Source organism: Pseudochaenichthys georgianus, chromosome 17 (assembly GCF_902827115.2).
Source record: "Pseudochaenichthys georgianus chromosome 17, fPseGeo1.2, whole genome shotgun sequence".
In the NCBI taxonomy this organism is placed as follows: domain Eukaryota; kingdom Metazoa; phylum Chordata; class Actinopteri; order Perciformes; family Channichthyidae; genus Pseudochaenichthys; species Pseudochaenichthys georgianus.
In genome coordinates, this window is record NC_047519.1 from 19867939 (window position 1) to 19883496 (window position 15558).

The window sequence follows — 15558 nt, forward strand, 5'->3', positions numbered from 1 at the left end:
CAAACTAAAAGTTCGTCTTGTCCGTCTTCAGATGGAGGGCCAGGAAAAGGAGCGTAGAGCGGACTATGAACACAGGCTGCAGATTCGCAAGTTAGAGATAGAAGCTGAGAAAGAAATCACGTTAAAGCGGCTTGAAGTTGATGCCCTGAGAATCTCTTCAGAGCAGACATTTGAGAGGTCAAGACCTTCACATACAGTCTCTCATACAAAGAGTTTTGATGTTAGTAAAAATATTGCTTTAGTGCCAACTTTTAGAGAGTCAGAGGTTGACTCATATTTTTGTGCTTTTGAGAGAATTGCTACCGCACTAGTCTGGCCTAAAGACATGTGGCCAATCCTACTTCAGTGCAAATTAGTAGGTAAGGCTCAGGAAGTGGTATCTTCACTTTCTTTGGAAGAAAGCTTGCAGTACGAAGTGCTTAAAGAGTCGATATTGCGTGCTTATGAGCTTGTGTCTACAGACAAAAGTTCAGAAACCATAAAAAGTCTGCTACGCAGACATTTGTTGAGTTTGCGCGAGAGAAGGGCATTCTCTTTGATAAATGGTGTGCGGCTAATGAAGTGACGGATCATTTTTGAGAGTCTTCGTCAGTTACTTCTCTTGGAAGATTTTAAGAATTCTTTGCCTGAAAGGATGGTGATATTCTTAAATGAACAAAAGGTCACTTCACTGGCTAAGGCAGCTGTTTTAGCGGATGAATTTATGCTCACTCACAAGACTGTGTTTTCTTCACCCTTGCGCCCAGATAGAGCTTCAATATCACAAACCGGAAGACCTGATCTTGGCCCAACAACTTTTGAAAGGTCTAGAGGACCACCATCACCTCCACGGGGGCCCCGTGAGTGTAACTACTGCCATAAAACAGGACACCTTATTTCAGGGTGTCATTTCTTAAAGCATAAACAACAATTTTCGCAACGCTTTCAAACGCCAAAAGGCATGGGACTCATTAAAGGAGTTTCCCTAGCAGAAATAGAAATGTCCCAGGAAGATAATGTACCTGATCCCTGTTTCAAACCCTTTATTTCCAAGGGCTTTGTTTCTTTTACAGGGGATCCTAAAGACCAGCTGCCAGTACAGGTACTTAGGGACACAGGAGGTTCTCAGTCCATTATTAGGGAAGGCATCTTACCTTTAACCTCCAGATCATCATGTGGATCAAGTGCTGTTGTTCAAGGGGTAAGCATGACACTAGTTGCGGCTCCTTTGCACAATGTTTATATTCACTCACCTCTTGTCAAAGGATTCTTTAAAGTAGCTGTCCTCCCTGCCTTTCCCATCAAAGGTGTTGATTTCATCCTCAGTAATGACTTGGCTGGGGCAAAGTTAAGCCAGTACCTGAGGTCATTGATTCTCCTGATCTAAGTTTAGATGCAGAGAAATCAGCTGAAGTACCTCCCGAAATCTTTCCTGCTTGTGTTGTTACAAGGGCACAGTCAAAGAAATACGGAGAGGACTTGTCTGATTCTTTTCTTGCTACAGGGCAGTTTCTTGAAGACATGACAGTGTCGGACCGACTGCCAGAGGAGGCCCGGTCTGCTGGTGCTGGATCACCTAGTAACAGCTCAGAGCTTGTACAACTGCCTGTCACTCGGGAAGAATTCATGGCAGCCCAGTTAAGTGATGAAACACTTTCTAAATGTCTCTCTTCTGTTATCAGTCACGAGGAGGCCAAGTCAAAGTAGATGGCCTACATTATGGAAGATCACCTATTAATGCGTCGCTGGATTAGTGATGCCTGTGAGGAGTCAGACTCCTTAGCAATTTATCAAGTTGTCGTGCCAACAACCTATCGTTCTCAGGTGATGTCCTTGGCTCATGATCATCCATGGTCAGGTCACATGGGGGTAACAAAAACGTATCAAAGAGTTTTAAAACACTTCTTTTGGCCAGGACTTAAGTCTGATGTAGTTCTTTATTGTCGAACATGTCATGTGTGCCAAGTTGTTGGTAAACCGAATCAGGTGATTCACCCTGCTCCTCTCATTCCTATTCCAGTAATGGGAGAGCCATTTGAAAGGGTGATTGTGGATTGTGTGGGACCCTTACCTAAAACTAAAACTGGAAACCAGTTTAATGCTTATTAGAGTTTTGGCTGGAGAGTGTGTGCGGACCTGTCGGTTAGATAACAGGCGTGTGTAAGTCCTGCATATGATACAAATGTGTGTAAAATGATACCGGTTGCTGTAATCACTCATCTGGTTACGTTATTACATTGACCACCACACCCCCGATCCAAAAGAAACAACGTATTATTGGCTTCCCCTAATTTTTTTCCCATGCCACGCTACTGGTTATCACAGCTTCCGGTTTTTCTACTCGTCACTCTCACTCCTTATTTGGTAACCTGTGTGTGTTTGTGGAACTTTCCCTCAATTCCATTGGCTCTGACGGTTAAAAAGAGATGTCAATCATCCAAATCGACCAAGGGGGGCCAGAGATATGGAAAATCCACCCAAATGACCAGAGAAGTTTGTTTTTTCTTTGCTAAACCTCTCTAAAAAAGGTCAAATTTCACTTGTTTTGCATCAATCTTGATACAGGGTACTTATATGTTGTACTTTGGATTCCTAAAGCTTTTAGTCTACTAACCCATCATTCAAGGGTAGTTTTCACTAGAAGTAAAAAATAATTTTTGGACAGACACTATAATTTACAGTTTTTTTTACTATGTTCAATCTGCATTATCTTTAAAATAAAAAACAACTATATTGGTTCTGACTTGTCTACATCCAACTCACAGGTTTATCATTACTTTGAGAAGAAATATTATTAATTTAACCCTTTTAGAAGGGAAGATATGGTCATGGCGCTATAGAAATCCAAATTATTATTATTTCATTTGTTCTGGGAATGTCATTTTCGAGCCTGAGACCTGAAAAACAGGCTCAGGGTTTAACAGGTTAAACCAAATAGTGTTTTATGCAGTTGTGGATTGATTTACTGAATTGACTAGAATTAGAAATCCTCTCCTTTATGTTTGGTGGTATTGAAATGTCATTGTGAAGAGGACTGCGGCAATGCATCACCAAAACACAAAGCCTGCAGAGAGCGACGTCCACGCTCACACACAGATTTCTCAATTTCATCTCTTCAAAGTACCAACCTCCCCTTTTAACAAGGGCACAGAGTGTCACTCACATGTAAACACACACGCTGCATCCAAACTAAGTACCAGTCGAACAAATAGGGAGCCAGCTCATTTCCCTTCTAACAGGATTACTCAGAATAAGTGATACATGATTTCCAGACTCATGACCAGACGAGGGAGAGGATTGAGGGGATGATAAGAGGGAGGGATGAGGAAGAAAAACAAGAATATTGACATTAAGTCTTTGTGCTGTTCCAGACAAACATGATAGCTGAGAGTAGTGCTTGCAGCTTGAAAAGAAAGGTGCGTTGATTCTTCAAGCGGTGTAATACTAGCTTACCGTACTTGTCGGACTATAAAGCGCACCTGCATATAAGCCGCAGCAGCTAAATTGTCCGTCTGTCTTGCTCTCGTTCTGTCTCTCGGTTCCACTTTTACTTTGGCGCGCTACCTGTCTCACTCTTTTCCGGCCTCCAGCTTTTCCTGCTGGAGCCCGCCGCTTAAAGGTGGCGGGCACGGACCGGTCATAGAGCCCATAGTGTTAAAGGTGGCTAATTGTACCTGTAAAATCCATAGATTTAGGAGGTTCCCTAGTGGCCGTTAGCTGTACAAAAAAAAGAAAAAATGGGGAAAAAAGTTGCGGGAATAGTCCGAAAAGTACGGTAGTTTATCACCAGGTAGGTTTACACTTACGAGGAATTTGACTAAGTGACATGGTGCATACATAAAAGTAAACCAACAATTAAAACACAGATAGAGAACTAGAACAAATATTTTTAAAAATATAGTAAAATATAAATAAAACAGTATTTACATTGCAATGGAATGGAATAAAAAGGAATAAAATATGGAATAAAAATAAAAATCGGCAGTAATAAGAAAAGAAAACAGATATTGTTGTACATTGTGTGCATTAATGTAATGCATCAGTCTATAATGTCGTATAGGTTTGTTCCTGCCTTTGATATGTTTTAAAAGAAGGTAAAACATTTGCCTAAAAAATTACCATAAAGTAAAAAATACATATACATGACAGCGAGCAGAAAACACAAGGGCTTTTCACTTTCACATGTTGTACTGCAAGTAGGAATTGATTTAGTTCGATGAGAATCTGCATTCCACTTATAGTTACATATTTAGAGAAATATCTCAACGTTTATTAATAATTAATTCACTACTTACTCAGTTATGTTCATTTTAAATATTTTAGAGTCCCAAGGAAGATAAAAAAAGACAGATCGAACAAAATAAATGATAAAAAAGAGAAACACACTTCTTGAAGACTTTGTTTACATACAGTGGAGCTGAGGAGGTAAAGAGGATTTCCTTTTTCATTTTGGAGAATATTCAACTTGAATGATGAGTGAAGTAAAACAGAGTATGCACAGTTTTACCAGAGAATAACGAATGTGACAGCCCACCCCACTTCTCAGGTAAAAGTTCTTCAGTTTGAAGGAACAAAGGGAGACAAGAGGAGAGAAGAAAGTAGACACGGAAGAAGATGGGGAAATAAGGAGAGAGACTGAAGGATTATTCATTTTGCCTCCCAGGATGTTTTGAATCCGTCAAACTCATTCTTCCAGGAAGTGAAATCAAATCAGGAATCATTCGGTTGTCCAGTAATGTATTTTACTCTTATCTTGTCACAGCAGAGAAAGAACATTTGTCAGAGACAGAGGGAGGTGAGAAATACACAGATATGTGAACAACAGGAAGCAGACTTTTGAATTCTGAAGCTAAGCCATTATCCTTTATCTTAATGACAGCATGTTCATGAACATATCAAACATGTGTTTATCGTAGAGACACGTTAGTTGAAAATACAAAGCAGTGTTTCCCCTAGCGCAAATATTCTTCTTAACAAGGTCAAATGATGAGTGGCTCCAGTTTTCAAAAGGAACTATTCTGCCAAAGACAACTGCCCTTGTATTAACCTTAGCCAATTAAAAACCCACAGAGAAATTTGCATCAAATCCCCTCACAACATTTTTATTTCATTAAGTCTTTGGTAAAAAGCGGTTGATTGCCGAACAATCAGTCAAGGCTCGTTATTACTACAATAAATTAAGCTAACCTGGTAAAGGGAACAGAAGTACAGGTAGTGATGAGGCCAAAGCAAGCTGGTGAGGAAATTTTTTGAATAGACCTATTGATTGAGAATTTTCAAAATTATTAAATATGCAAGTTCACTAAAATTCGTTTTTTACAACGATTAACAAGAATAACAATTAAAAAAAGAATATAACCTGCCTCCTTTCCCCCATGCTATGGTTTAATCATTCAAAAATAGTTGAAAGGTATAAAAACAAAGTTTTAGGATCAATTATGAATAATAAGTGCACTTTTAATCAATACATCACATTTCAAGGTATGATCCCATCTGGCTGGAAGACCAAAATATATATTAAATGACACTTTATTGAGACAATTTCCTTTATAAGTCCACTAAGGTTGATTCACTAAAGCTATAGCTGCTTATTAATACCTATCGTTAACTATGTTTTTGTTGGGTATTGAAAAGAAAAGATCGAAAAGATTTAGATTCTGAAAGTTTATTTAAAGAACAAATGTTTTCCAACAAGAGTTTCCACCTTTTTACTCAGTTTTACTTGGTGTTGGATCCTGAAGGAAAGTAATTACTCCCCAAAACAACTCCAGTGGGAATAATTATCCTTGAAATGTGAATATGTTTAGTGTGTCGTTTCATCTCGCTGTCTCTCCGTCCTTTCAACAGTCTGAAAGTCAAACATCGGCAGCTCTTCCCTCCCTCACAGTTTGTGCTGTCGGTCTTCCCGCCGCCGCCTGCTGACCTGTCTGTCAATCTGTCAGTGTGCTGTTGCATTATGGTAATGTGTGGCCTCTTTGTGCGTACATGTGCGCAGTTTGCAGGGTTTAGGTGATATGACTCGTGTGAGTGTGACACTCAAACTCATCCAACAGTGTTACCAAACCGCATCGCTCTGGAGAGGATTTCTGAAAGCTTAGTGTCAATGTCCTCTCTTCCTCTGCTGCTACCAATCGACATTTAATGTCCCACAGGAAGAGGGGGGAAATGAACGACTACAACAAAGATAAGGTTCAACAAATTGTGCTGGAAATTGTTCATTTATTAAATCTGACATAAAGCATTGGACAAGATAGTAGCAGCTAATAATGCTTTTGTTTTCTGAGATTACTTTAAATAATTAATTTACAAAGAGACTAACATCTTTAGGATATGAAGCTTTGTCTTTCACATCAATTCCACAGAGGCTTTATTGTCTGTAATAGATCATAACGGCGGGTTCACTGATGCTTCACACTATTACACATTTTAATTCCCTTTAATTCCTCTTGATTATTCAAAGGTCACCTTAAAAAGGGCCATGGAGGGGCCGGGCATTAAAGCTTGGGAATGAAGGAAAAGTCACATTATTAAGAATGTACCTTTCAGACTAATGAGATGTGCAGCCAACTGTTAAGTGTCTACAGATGACAATCTACAGATGGCCTTACAGGAGTGGATGAGAGAATAAAAGAGACAAATGAGTACATGGGGGACATAAAGAGACAATGAAGGTGATGTTCCACCCACAAGCAGCACATTTCTACCAGTATACAAAGTATTCATAATTATGTACATGAGGCCCAATTTGCATACATTGTATTTCGTGAATTTTCTAATAATTTGACATTGTGAAAGAAAAAAGCACGGCCTCTTTCTGGCTGTTAATCGATGTCAATGATGAGCAATGATTCATATGTGGCATTCATTTAGTTCGCACTATGAAGTTAAAGCTGTGCGTCTCCAAACATTTCAACATTTAAAGAGAGAGAGGCATGAAATAGCCATTTTTAAGTGATTATGATCAATTTAACAGGCTCCCCCCCTCACTTGAGCATTAGGTAAAAAAGGCTCCATTAAATGTAATGTCTCCAGTTGACCGGACACATTTTGTGAAAACAGAGTGATATTGTTCAGTGAAATGACTGATCAGGGTAATAACAGCAGCTTTCTTTGAATGCTCACAACAACTCCCATCTCTAAAAATCTCATTAACAATTTTAAATACAATGATACCATTATCGGTGAAAGCAGGGACGCTCTGCAGTAGGGTCTATTCTGCGACTGTGATAATGGAAATAATAACGCGGGTGTGATACCGTTTCAAAATCAGCATCTGCTCAAATGATGGCTTAAAAGATGTTTTAGTGTTTGTCACAGCTGCACTGCGAAACCGTCTGACACCGTTTAGCATCAGTGGGATGCAGCCTGGTGTTTGAAGCCTAAACAGGGTTGAAGCGCAAAGAATAGCTAATCAGTTTTAGACACTTAAGGCAAATGTGCTTCATCTATTAACAACTCTGATAAGCTTAGACCTTTTCATGTTCTTAGCTCAAAGAAAAAGCTTTGGCTCACTTTCGAACTCTATAAAGTGGAGAAGTGGATGTGTGGACGGTTCCCAAATGGGTATCATTTAGTCATACGTGATTCAAACACTATCCGTTAGCCCTGGCCTTATTGCATCGCTCAACACAATATTCAACTAGAGCATTTAGCTGACATTGATTCTGCCAAAATCAATACTTAAGAGTTGTTGTTTTGTTACTGACACTTCTATCTGGTTCTCATTATCACATTGCAAACATTTAGATTTTATTTCAATGCCAGACCAATTTTTCGCCACAAAGACCCTGCCTTATATTTGTTGAGACATATTAAAAATTGTTTGATGTAGTTTAGTGCTATTATATAAACATGTTTTTTTTTCAAGGGTAAAATGTTTGCCACAATTCCTGATGAACTCAATGAAAATGAATCCTGTCAGAGTGTGTACTTGTCATTATAAGCCTCAACAATTCACTTCTATTCTAGCTCTTCCCTCTAAACACAGTGGCAGGCACAAAACCCTGTGAAAAGTCCTACTTACAAAAACTGTGAAAAACTCAAATCACCGTAGGAAACTCTCGGTGGAAACCAACATGCTATAAATAACATCACAGACGACCTAGTTACAGAAATAAATACATCTTGTTATCACTTGCAGATAATGTAGGCTATAGCTGGACCCCGTGAAAATTAAACTAAATCTGACTGCAATATTAGTGTTAATGAGAAACACATTTGTACATCACTCACACCTTGAGTGCGGTTCATTCCTGTATGCCAAGATGTGTGTTATCCAATGTTATTCATTGTATCAAGTGTTATCCAGAGATGTCTGCAAACGAGCGCACTGTAGGTGTTGATGACAGTACGGGGAGTGAGAGGGTGTTGATTGTGGTTTTATGTGTAATGTAATTAGAAAACAAACATTAACCTGGAAAAAGAAAAGTATAGAATATTTAGCAAAACTGAAAGCATTGTCAGACAACATACACAAACTAGTCCACATATCACAGATACAAATAAAGGGCACTGTGAAGATTAAAAAAAACTAAACGACATTCTGCTCCGTTTGCCTCCAAGATTGTGCCGACAGTGCAACTCTGCAGACAGGTAATCATGTTCCTGAAGGACCCGCACATCGCAGCACGCCAACACCTTTCAGTAGCATACACTGTCACCTAGGTGATTACAGGAGATTATTGCTTTAACAGTCCCTGCCCAGTTTAGGCACATGGTTTCAAAGATATCGTCAACATGAAGTGGTGTGTTTTATCTTTGTTGCTTAATGATGTTTCTGGATTACATCTAAAGAAATGATTTATCAATCAACAAATAGTCTGGTGCTGCACAATCTTCATGCCTAACTGGTCTTAAGGGCGCACTCCATTAAATTCAGTTTACCTGTCAGAAGGAGTACAACTCAGCTGGAGAACATCTTCAGCAGCTCTGGAGGAGGCTCGAAGCTAAAATCCTGTTTGTTCTTTCATAATAATTGATTCTTTTAAAGATTGATCACCTAAAAACGTGGTATTTCACCCGAGGGCTGTCCTGCATCCCAGAGAGTTGTGTGCGCCCGATGCACAGTCCCATCTGCTCGCATGTTGTCTTTTTAGAAAGAAAGCTGGCACGGTTGCAAACTCCACTAGACTCCCCTGCAGATTTGTTTATGACTTCTTCCTGGCTGCCAAAATGAACATCATCCTGTCATACTATAAGAGTATGTACAACTAATTAGTGCTATGGTATAAATATTGGGAAAATATAAGACATTTTTATAAACAACAGGAATCAACTCAGATATAAGGGTCTTTACGCTATAGCGGCAATTTATGTGTTTGGAGGTCAACAGCAGGAAAATGGTTTATGGTAGTAGAAAGAATAATATGTTATATAAGCAGGGCTGCACATAACTGGTGCGCAGGTGCGCATGCGCACTTCCGCCAAAAAAAGAGCACCGGGTCATTTGAAAAAAGGCGCATTTGCGTACCAAAATTGAGAGAGAGAGGTGAAGAGAGAAGAGAGAGAAGGGTAGAGAGGTAGAGACAGAGAGAGAGAGATATTTGCGAGTTGCATATGAACTCAGGGTCGGCACGTAGCACTGGCGTTATAGATGTTCGCCTAGGGCGCCAGATCTGGGGAGGCGCTGCGCTGGCAGTTCTGGGAGGGAAAAAAAATACATTTTTGACCGTTGGTGCTAATCCTAATTTTCGGTCTTGATGTAACAACATTCATAATTAAGTAAATGTAACTCCCTTTTCACCCCGGTTACACGTTTCATTTGCCCTGTACGATGGGCGCTGTAAGTGATGAAAATGGGGGATGTTGGCTTATCTGGCGCCCGCAGCTCACAGCCAACGTGCGAGTGAGCGTGGGAGAGAGAGAAGGGCGCACCGCCCGGTACCGGCGCTGTTGTTATTAGAATCTGGTGCTAGCTGCTTTAACGGAAGAAGATGATGTTTCTACAATGATGTGGAGGGAGAGTCCTCTCCAGTCAGACTGAGAGGCTGATACTACAGCTCAGTGAGGTAAAGGACTCTTGAGTGTTTAGATAGTTCACTTTAGTCTAAGTTCAAACAGTTTGGTCACAATTTATGTAAACACATATTTCCAAGGCACTCCTTTATAATTATTGGGATAAACAGGTTTGAAATCATTCCAATGTATACTATAAGACAGTAACCAAAAATATCCTTTAAAACTGGAGATAAAAAAAAAATGCATAAATAAATGTTAAGGTAAAATAAGATATGAATGAACAACACAAATAAAATAAGTTACATTCATTTGTTATTGGCTATGGTAGGTTATTGGTTATGTTCACATACTTATTTGATTACATCCACTTGTCTAAGATGACAACAGAGACTTTCGACCCAAAACCAGCAGCTAATCGCAGACTCAACCAGAGAGAAAGTAGTAGGCCTATCATCAGCTACCATGTCTGACAGAGAGGAAGACAGTGAGGAGAACAGTCAGGAGGGTAGTGATGACAGCTTGTAGGATTACTGGTCGTGCTAATGTTGTCTTGTGTTCACCTCTGCATGTGTGTTCTGTGTTCACCTCTGCACGTGTGTTCAGTGCCGTGTGTCTGTCAAATAAAGTCAAGTCCCCCTCAAAAGTTACGGTATATTTCATTTTAAGGATGAGCACCAAGCAACATCTCCAGGTGCTCCTTTGAGAACCAGGGCAAAAAAGTTATGTGCACCCCTGTATACAAGGCTTTGGCTAAGTACACAAACTATAATACATAGTGTGATTGTTAAGACTATTACATTGGTTTGAGTTTTTCATTGGATCCGTTGACATTTAAACATACTGATTATTTTATTTTTTCAGGAAGGATCAGATAATGTGAGAAGCTTTCCTGAAGAGAGCGCAGCTTGAGTTAATATTGCAGTAGATAAGTTGGCAGTAGGGACAGTTAAAAGGAGGCATTGCTTCCAAGAAAACAGTATTTGCTTACTTTTAATATGTACAAGTAAAACATTGGTTAGATAATTAGATGGATTCAAACTTGACCGATTGGAGGTATGTTGAATGAAGTGGACATATTTTGAGGCAAGCAAGTCCATAACATATACAATATTCATGAGGTGACAGCAGAAAGAGAGAATGACACTGGCTTTAGCTGCAGCCTTGGCAGACAAACCAGAGAGGCGATCATTAATCATTTAGACCTCTCTGCCACCGCACTGTGCATTAGAGACCCAATGTACAGCAAGTACACATGGCATTAGGGGTGTGGGGTGTGTGTGTGTGTGTGTGTGTGTGTGTGTGTGTGTGTGTGTGTGTGTGTGTGTGTGTGTGTGTGTGTGTGTGGTGTGTGTGTGTGTGTGTGTGTGTGTGTGTGGTGTGTGTGTGTGTGTGTGTGTGTCCTAAAAACACCCACCCACAAACTTGTCACAAACAGGACAAGCTGAAAGCACTACAGTATGTTTTTTTTTTACACACACACACACACACACACACACACACACACACACACACACACACTTGGACAAACAGCCATTAGATCCATCACTGCACAGTGGGAGCTGTTTTAGAAGAAACATAAAAGCGATGTGAAGGATCGAGGTTAGAGATGACAGTCTTTGCCACATGAAGTGTCAGAGACATCCAAAGGCTGAAGAGAGAATCACAGAAAAGGGGTGAGAGGGGGAGGGAAGTGGGTGAGAGCCAAACATAGGCAGACATGACGTTTGACATTGAATGCCTCTTTAATGAGTCACTGAAGCTCCGTGTTATATGTCAGGATTGGGGAGCAGGAGTAACCAAAAACACTGACAGAGGAAGCTTAGGCACGGTATCAATTTGTAAATGTAAAAGTAACTCATCATGTGGACTTGTAAACAAATAGCACATCACCTACAGATGTAGCACTCCAGATCAGACTCAAATGGGTGTGTCCCAGTCAAAAGCCCAGCGGATGCCAGTGGCTGGGGGTGTTGCCAAATTGCTAGAGGGCGTTGCCCAATTTCCCCATTTGTTCAATTACAGGATTTAACCATGAGATGGCGCTTCATTCACAAAATACACAAAGACAACTGTACTGTAGCATTTAATCACTTATTTGTTACTGTATGGTTTTCACAAGCTACTATAATGAAAAAACATCAATATTTTAGATCAAATAAAGTATATAGTTTGCTTTATGCAGTATATTTCTTGTAATATTGTTGGGGTGTTTTACACAGTACAGTAGATTGAAGTAAATCAACTTATACATTAAAATAAGATAAAATGGACCTTTATTAATCCCGTGGGGAAATTCAGTAGTTCAAACAGCAACAGGATGAGAGTGAAAAACAGGACAGCACAGATTCACACAGATTAATAAAATCAAAAATAAGATGAGCGATAAAAATAATAATAATGAGAAACTATGAAATAAGAAATTAATAAAACTAAAATGTAATTATCATCATATATTATAATGTATTGTATTATTAAGTAATATCATACATTAACCCCATTATAGCAGATGCCACATTGATGAACACATGTATGCATCAATAATTACAACAGAGTATTTCTAAATACAAGTTGTAAAAATACTTATATGTATTTAATATTAACCCTTTGGAGTCGACCGTCACGCCGGCGTGATCAGATCACATGACCTGTTCAAGCCGGTGCCGCATAAAAACAACAGTCCGGACAACATTGCCCTGTGTTTCTGTCGAAAGTACTGGCTTGAAACTATATCCCAGTCTTTGTTTCATGCAAAAAGACCCAGTAAACACGGAGATACGATGATATAAAGTTAATACATTTCAAAAGTATGAAAAATGGAAGCACATATTTGAATATCTTCGCCGTATTTGATCATTTTACGAAACGGAAAATACTGGAAACTGTAGATCCTGCTCAACAGGATGTATATGTGTATTTCTGTCGAAAGTACTGGCTTGAAACTATATGCCAGTCTTTGTTTCATGAAAAAAGACCCAATAAACACGGACATACAATGATATAAAGTTAATACAGATATTTCAGAAGTATGAATAATGGAAGCACATATTTTAATTAGACCCGGGACTCGATTAAAAAAATTAATCTAATTAATTAGAGGCTTTGTAATTAATTAATCGAAATTAATCGCATTTTTAATCAAATATACATATTTGACCTGAGAACAGTGAGAAGCAATTTTCACATGGATTTTACTCCAAGTGGTTTACAGTCCAAGTGCATGACATTAAGGATTTTGGGAGATGGCCCTGAGCCCAATAGAGATTGCCCTGAAAAATGCACGGGGACGAAATGGCACGAAGGGTTTGGGGGGCCTCTGTCCCTCTAGAAAATTTTGATTTTTGCAGGTCTTAGATGCTGTCTGGTGCATTCTCTAGACTGAATTATAAGATGAACCACCACAATATTATATTGTACAATTTCAATTTTATTCTTCATTTCACTTGTTTGTTTGTTCTTGTTTGTGTTTGCTCGATTGCATGCCCTGTATAGCTATAAGAAATACTTAAGTTGTTGGTCAAAACACTTTCCATCTGATGAAGGCAAATGCCTTCCCAGATGGAAAAAAGTAGAAAACATTACATTCAGTTATAACTGCCAAAACAAACATTATTTACACTATTATGGCCCCTGTTAAAAATGTTTGTAATGTTAACTACTGTAAATTGGTCGAATGAATGCCTCCTCATCCGGAAGCTGACCGAGCAGACCCGAGCAGCAGTCGAGAGGAGCCGAGCGCATCCGCGAAGCACACGTCAGAGTTCCCGTTAGCCGGCAAATCTAAATATCTTCGGTCAAAATAATTTCCCTTTAGAGCAATACCGCTTCAGTTGCGCCACTTATGTGACAGACAAGAAGAGTATGTGACAGACATTAGAGTTGACTATTCTTGTCTAACACTTAATGTGGAGAAAGAGATGTCCTGTATGGGTTGATTGTGCGTTGATCTGTTGGTAATGCCTCTGGGTTCCGGTGGGCATGTAAACAAATGCATAATGCTGCGCTATACTTTGTGGCCTCATCCAGTTGCATAGCGACACTTATTGTGTAGTTGTCTTTTAATAAGCAGGTAGTCATATCATTAGCTAGAACTAGCTGGATCTGATCGATATGGACATAAACGCGAGTGAAGTCTAATCTGACGGGAGAGAGAGATCAGCTGCTGCTGACGAGTCGAGACTCGACACGCAGCTCTGCATAACCACATGCAGCGGTGAGCGGAACAAAACACACACTTCAGGTTAGAATATCACACGTAGCTATTTCAATTACCTCTCAAACTACCTAAACTAGTTATAGATATGTTTAGTTTTACTGTCGGGTCACTCATTACTGGATCCGCGAGCTGCATGATACTGGCATAATAGATTGCCCGATCGGGCAACCAGCAGGTGAGGCTTCATTGCCCGAGCTAAATACTAGATGGCCCCGGGCCATCGGGCAGTCCTTAATGTCGAGCCCTGTGAGCCAGGGAGTTGGTTATTTCTCAGACGTGGACTTACTTATCCTGGCCCTGAAACCAGTCATCTGGTTGAGTGTGGGTTGGGTCAGGGTGTGGTTCCTTGCACTCGGAGTCGGGCTAACGTCCACGCTAGCTGCTACATGCTTTGCATTTAGGTGATACTTTAGGCTTGATGTGCTGCGGTGATATGCAAATTATTTTTTGCATAATTTGCACACAACCGTTCTCTTGTCGACGCTTCCATCCGTCCGTTTTTTTTAAAACAAAATGTCCCATCCACGGGGCCGACCAAAGCGGTCTCATCAGCTTGTTCGTTCATGTTTGACTATTGTTCACCGTGGTTTGTTGTTGTTTGAAGTCCCATGCTGAAGTCATGAACGTTAGTTGGTGCTCCAGTATAATCGGTACGCCTGAAACTCATCCAGTGAGAAACGTTCCGCTGTGCAAAAATGTGCGATTAAAGTGCGATTAAAATGCGTTAATTTTTTTAACGCGTTAATTTTTGTGTAATTAATTCATCTTAATTAACGCGTTAAAGTCCCGGCCCTAATTTTAATATCTTCGCCGTATTTTATCATTTTACGAAACGGAAAATACTGGAAACTGTAGATTCTGCTCAACAGGATGTATTTACCAGGGAGGGGGTGAGGTAATCAGGTAAACGGAGTGATACGAAACAAGACGAAAAGAGACGAAGAGGGACGGCGGGAACCGAAGAGAGACGGCGGGAAACGGAGAGAGACGAAGATATACGAAGACAGGCGGCGGGAGACGAAGAGAGGCGGCGGGAGATGAAGAGAGGCGGCGGGAGACTGCGATTGAAGTAAAGTGACAGACAAACATTGAGAATTTAGATATAGTTAGATAGATTTAGAGTTTTGAAGACTCAACTATGATGAAGAGAACTCTGAACGTGAGTCAATCTTTAAGCTTGTTTTTTGACATGGAGGAGGAGGAGCCTGTGATGTTGCCCTCTGTGTCGTAGTTGACAGAAACCGCTGAGAAAAAACAGATTTTTGTACATAATGTATATATATATATATTTGTATTATATTTATAATAACACTTTTGCCTTATCAGAATGAAATCCCATGCTACCTCAATCAAACTTTCACATTATCATAGTGACATCCCATGTATATATTTCCAGCTTTTAAATGGTT